The sequence below is a fragment of the Canis lupus genome, chromosome 19, assembly GCF_048164855.1.
Source record: "Canis lupus baileyi chromosome 19, mCanLup2.hap1, whole genome shotgun sequence".
Taxonomy (NCBI): Eukaryota; Metazoa; Chordata; class Mammalia; order Carnivora; family Canidae; genus Canis; species Canis lupus.
In genome coordinates, this window is record NC_132856.1 from 41,639,233 (window position 1) to 41,645,394 (window position 6,162).

The 6,162-nt window shown below is 44.7% G+C and overlaps 1 protein-coding gene across 12 annotated transcripts in view; it reads right to left on the reverse strand.

Moving 5' to 3' along the window:
- IHO1 (interactor of HORMAD1 1) overlaps nt 1–3,998 on the reverse strand; it is a 42,230-nt gene extending 38,232 nt beyond the window's left edge. For 2 of the 12 annotated variants that reach the window (XM_072786223.1, XM_072786229.1), the window contains exons 1-2: nt 3,522–3,672; nt 2,473–2,508 (exon numbers count right to left, since the gene is read on the reverse strand). The gene's annotated coding sequence lies outside the window, so the exon portion shown is untranslated. Of the gene's footprint in view, nt 1–2,472; nt 3,403–3,498; nt 3,679–3,876 lie in introns of those variants that run through there. The other 10 variants (XM_072786224.1, XM_072786226.1, XM_072786222.1 and 7 more) reach the window with 10 other exon arrangements.
- Nucleotides 3,999–6,162: the final 2,164 nt, after the last annotated feature.

Here is a 6,162-nt window from a genome sequence, read left to right on the forward strand (position 1 = left end):
TTCTCTCTCCCTCTTTCTCTGCCCCTCCTGCTTGTGCTCTCTCTCTCTAAAATAAATAAATATTTAAAATAACCTAATGGTTGTGCTTTGCTTTAAAACAATGTAGACTGGAGGACCTAGAGAGGGGTTTAGACTGCCCCAGGTTTTTATTGAAGCTAGGTGATAAGTACCTACATTAGAGTTCATTTATCCAATGATTTCTACTTCTATAAGTTTGAACTTTATCACAATAAAAAGTCATTAAGTGAATGGATAAATACCTTGTATTAGCTGACATTTCCCAGATTTGTTACCTCCAGCCCAGACCCCTCTCCTGACCTTCCCACATCTATATTCAACTGCTGACCTGACAGCTCTACTTGGGTGACTAAATATGCACCTCAAACTCAACATGTCCAAAACCAAGATCATCATCTTTCCCCCAAATATTCTCCACCTATAGTTTTCCTATTCCAGTTAATGGCAACTCCATCTTTCTAGTTGCTTGAGCCAAAATCTATGAGTCCTCTTTGACTCTCTTCTCACTAACTCTTTCAAATCTTATCCAGGATCTGTCCATTTCTCATTCTTTCTACTAGAGGTTTACCAGATAAAATATATACCCCGTCAAATTTGAACTTCCCAAATACTGCACAGGACACAATTGTACTAAAAAACTATTATTTACCTGAAATTCAAATTTAACTCAGTGTCCTGTATTTTTATTTGCTAAATCAGACACTACTCTACTGCCACCAGTTTGGATTACCGAATGGCCTCCTAACTGGTCTCCCTGATTTTACTCTTGTTTCAACTTTATAGATTCTTCTTTTTGAAGCAAAGTTCTTCCAACCTTAAATCAGATCATATTATCCCTTTGTTCAAACTCTCCACTGCTCCTACACTACTCAAATACAAGCCAAAGTTCACACTCCATTCCACACCTCTTGCAGGGCTCCTCAATGTTGTTCTCCCTTGCTGGGCACACAACCAGCTTCAGGTCCCTTTCCCATACTGTTTCCTCCACTTGGTTCACTCTTCCCTCAGATATCAGCATAATAGGCCAAACCACCTCCACCACCTCCAGGTGTTCTCTCAAATTATCTATTCAAAATTGTAATGCCTCAATAATTACTATTTCTCCCTCACTTTTTCTCCATGGCATATCATTCACTATTCTAATACACTATATATTTTATTAATTTATCTTGTTTTGTCTATTTCAGTATGCACACCCAAGCCTACTACAATGTAATGTTAAGCTCTTTGATGATAGGAATTTTTGTGTGTTCTGTTCCATACTATATATCCTCAGTATCTAGAATTGTGCCTGGCATAATAATTTTAATAATAATAATAATTTTCCATAATAATTTTCTGGACACATAATGGTGTCCAGAAAATATTTACTGTAGATGAGTTTTTTAAAAAATGAGAACTAGGAGTGCCTGGGTGGCTCAGTCAGTTAAGCGTCTGCCTTGGGTTCAGGTCATGATCATGGGGTCCCAGGATCTGACCCCATGCCCCCATCTCTTTGCTCAGTAGGGAGTCTGCTTTTCCTTTTCCCTCTGTTCCTCCCCCTTACTTGTGCTCTCTAATAAATCTCTTTTTTTAATAAGAACTAAATTAGGACAATGGAGAAAAACTTTCTAATTATCCACAAATTTAAAAAGATATAGGATTTGTTTTAAATTATTACATTTCAAACCCCTAGATCACCACAGACTTATTACATATTTTAACAAAGGAGAACTGAAGTAAATATAGGATTCTTGACTCTTTACTTATTTCTTTGATAATCTGTTTTTTCTTCCATCCACACATGTGAAAATTCTTCCTTCTAGTCTAGATTTAGAATCTTATACACGTCACTACAAGACCATTAATTAGGACTATTATTACATCTAGATGATAAATTCTCTATCTTCCATTTCCGTTTATGCTGAGGAGAATAATTTATGCAGTATGTGGCTTGGGGTTTAGAATAACTGCATTGGGGATTCCAAACCTAACTTAAGAGGTTTCATAAACGTTGAAAAGAATTTCATAGTTGCACCTTTGACAATGTGTAAGGATCACATGGGGCTTGACCTACTCAGCCTCAGGTTTATCTGTTCTTTGTGCACCTATCCATTAGCATGCTATTATAGGCTTTTAAATTCCCAGAGGGCAGGGACACCTGGGTGGCTCAGCAGTTGAGCGTCTGCCTTTGGCTCAGGGCATGATCCTGGAGTCCTGGGATGCAAGTCCTGCATTGGGCTCCCTAGGCTCCCTGCCTAGGTCTTTGCCTCTCTATCTCTCATGAATAAATAAATAAATCTTATAAATAAGACATCAATCTTATATATATATAAAATCTTATAAATAAATAAATTCCCAGAGAGCAGAAATCCCATCTGCCTAAAGCTGTCCTTGCAGATGCTGGTATACTAGTAATGAAGAGGTAGTCATTCTTAGGCAGGACACTAGGTAAATGAAAACTGAAATACATACATTTCAAGGGCAGGATTCTCCTCTTGCCCTCCAGTCCTATTAGAAGCATAAAGTAGAGGAAAGGTTTAGGGGCTCCTGGGTGGCTCAGTCATTGAGCGTGGGATTCTTGGTCTGAGCTGGGATGGTGATCTCATGGGTCCTGGGATCTAGGCTTGCAGCCTCCGTGCTCAGCAGGAAACCTGGGGATTCTCTCCCTCTGTTCACCCCACCCCCAAATAAATCTTAAAACAAAAGGCAGAAGAAAGGGTTAAGTGCATGCAAGGATTGCGACTGTCTCCATAGGAAGGGCTCTTGCAAAGTTGAAGGTAGGGGAGGAACATGTGGGCTGAAGAGAATATCCTAAGGGTCTCACTGAGCACCCCTCACCCCCATCTGACCCCGTCCGTCTTCAATACTGAGAATCCTGAAGCATTGTGCGGTCCTCCACTTGCCCCTTTGACTGCTCCACTCGGTCGCTGAAAAAAAAGTCTGTCCCCTCAGACTTTGCGGCCCCGCGGGCCGTCAGGAGGCCCTCCTCAGCCTCCTGCAGCCAGCCATCCTTTCACCTTCAGTCCCTTTTCAACCAGGAGACATGTTCTGGGCTTCTAGACTAAATCATTTCATCGCCCTTTCCAGAGGTCTCCAAGGGATATTGCATAATAATAAAAAAAGGCAAATCCCAGTCGGTTTCCCCGGATTTCTGTTCACCCTGACTTTCTGGATCAGTTCTCTTCCTTGTGTCTCTTAGTCCCGGACACGGGATGAGAGGCTGTGGAACCTCGCGAATCTGACAAAAACAGCTCTCCAAGGCTGACCACAGAACGTAAGGTCTCCTTGAAGACCCAAAGTGGTCTTTCGTCACAGGGAAAGAATGAATGGCTAGGAACTCCAGAACAAGGATCAAACGGACAAACTAGCGTCCCAAGAAACTCCTTTGAGGTCCCCGGAAACCCCGAACTTACTCGTAAAGCCTCGCGTGGTTCCCCAAAGCCCCGCCCCCCCTCCGCTCAACGTTCGCCCCCCACACACACACACCCCTCACCACACCTCTCTTCCCCGCCCTCTCTGACCAAGCTCCTCTCGCCTCCGCCTCTGAGGCCCGGCTCGCACCCCATCTGGGGCGTCTCTGATCTCGCCTCAAAGGCTAGTTCGACGGAGGTTGCCTGAGCATGCGTGATCCCTCCCCTAGGGCCTGATCTGACCAATGACGGTTAAGGCCCGCCCCCTCTGCCGCTCGAGACAATGGCTTTGATTGTTCTAACGGTTCTAACGGCTTTAACGGTTTTACTAGCACGTTCATTGCCCTGGCTAGGTGATCTACCTTTCACTGCATACCGCTGCATGGCCCACGTGTACCTCGCAAGATGTACCCGCGCACCTCTACAGTCGGACTGCTGCCACCCACACCCCCTCCCCAGGAGTTACCTGACACATTGCTGCATGTGGAGTAGATTGAGTGCCCAGGGGCTAGGCCATGGCTGGGGCCAAGTGGTCCTAACAAGAGCTGGGTAGGGGGAGCCACTGGGAGGAGAGGCGCTGTGGTCAAAAGGGGACACAGAACTGGCAACCTGTAGAGAGACAAAGGCAAGAAATGATCCAAGGTACCCGGTCTGCTGGATACTGGGACAATCTGAGGGCAGGGTGAGTAGGGGTAGAGGTTGTAGGGAGGAGGGGTCTGTGTAACTGCCTCTGATGGCTTTTAAAGCAATGAAACAGAGATCACCAATTAAAGAAATAAGTGGAAAACAGATTATATTGAGCCCCAGGACATACAACTTTAGAGACCTAGATAAGGAAAAAGCAGCAAAAGACCCCAAGCAGGTGTGGTCAGAGACAGCGGAGGACATCCAAGAGAGATAGGTGCTGTGGAAGCCTCCTGGACCGTCCTTCAAAGAGGAGGAGAAGACCAGCTATGTTGTTACTAGTGGGAGAATGGAGGTATGAATGAATGGAGGTCTTGGTTCTTGGATTCCCTGCGAAAGACCTAACATGAGGATCCCCACTCGAATAAAGCCGGAAGGAAGGTAGCAAACACGAAGCAGTTTATTAAGTTTATTAAGATTGGGGACGCCTGGGTGGCTCAGTGGTTGAGTGTCCACCTTTGGCTCAGGGCCTGATCCTGGAGACCTGGGATGGAGTCCCATGTCGGAATCCCTGCATGGAGCCTGCTTCTCCCTCTGCCTGTGTCTCTGCCTCTCTCTGTGTCTCTCATGAATAAATAAATAAATAAATAATCTTTAAAAAAAAAGTTTATTAAGATTGGAGAGTTGGTAGGCCCAGAGATGGGAACAGTACCAGGGTTAGAGGTGTCTTTTTATGTTTGCATAGTTTATGGGTCATAGCTAGGATGGTCTCTGACAGAAGTTGTTTCCAATCATCTGAGGGACTCCTCCTACTGGTTAGGTGAGGGAGTTTTTGACTCTACAAGATTCTTGGTGGAACTGCCATGGCCATCTTGCCCCACTGGCGGTCAAAACCACAATGTAAATATAACGAACCTAGGGAGCCACCCTGGGGCAGAAGTTGAAGAGGAGAGCACATGTTCTGCACCCGTGGCTCTTGGTATGTCAACCCCTGGGTTTTGGGAGCAGTAAGACCAGGATGTTAAAAGCCACAAAGTTAGGATATTTTATCTTCAGGCTTCTAATGTATCACCTATTACAGCCTTTGCCTCCAGCTCATGTCTGACTGCCTACTTTATCAGTGTCAAATGCTGCTGCTAGGTCAGGGAAAATGAAGAGTGAGAATTATTGGTGACCTTGACTAGTGGTGTAGTAGGGACAAAAACCTGATTAGTGTGTGGATTCAAGACATCTGATAAAGAACCAAAATATATAAAGAACCCTTAAAGCTCAACAATAAGGGGGCGCCTGGGTGGCTCAGCGGTTGAATGTCTGCCTTTGGCTCAGGTCGTGATCCCAGTTCGGGGATCGAGTCCCATATCAGGCTCCCCACAGGGATTCTGCTTCTCCTTCTGCCTATGTCTCCGCCTCTCCCTGTGTGTCTCATGAATAAATAAAAAAGCTCAACAATAAGAACACAACCTGATTTAAAAATGGGCCAGGAGTGCCTGAGGAGACTCATGGATTAAGTGTCTTACTCTTGATTTCGACTCAGGTCATGATCTCTGGGTTGTGAGATCAAGCCTTGTGTCAGGCTCTGTGGTGCGGATGGAGCCTGCTTAAGTTTCTCCCTCCCTCTGCCCCTCCCCCTTCTAAAAACAAATGGCCAACACAGAGTTTAACACATTGCACCAAAAAAGATATACAGATGGCATATTAGCATATGAAAAGATGCCCAACATTATATGTTATTAGGGAAATGTAAATTAAAATAACACAACAATGAGCTACCACTACACAGGAGAATGGCTAAAATTCAGAACACAGATAACACAGATGCAGGTGAGGATGTGGAGCAACAGGGAACTCTTATTCATTGTTAATGGGAATACTAAATGGTAGTATTTAGTATACTAAATACTTGGAAGTATTGTTTGGCATACTTGGAAGTATGGTTTGGCAGTTTCGTACAAAACTAAACATACTCTTATTATACGATCCAGCAATCATGCTCTTTAGTATTTACACAAAGGACCTGAAAACTTGGGCAGCCTGGGTGGCTCAGCGGTTTAGCACTGCCTTTGGCCCAGGGCACGATCCTGGAGACCCGGGATTGAGCCTCGCATTGGGCTCCCTGCCTGTGTCTCTG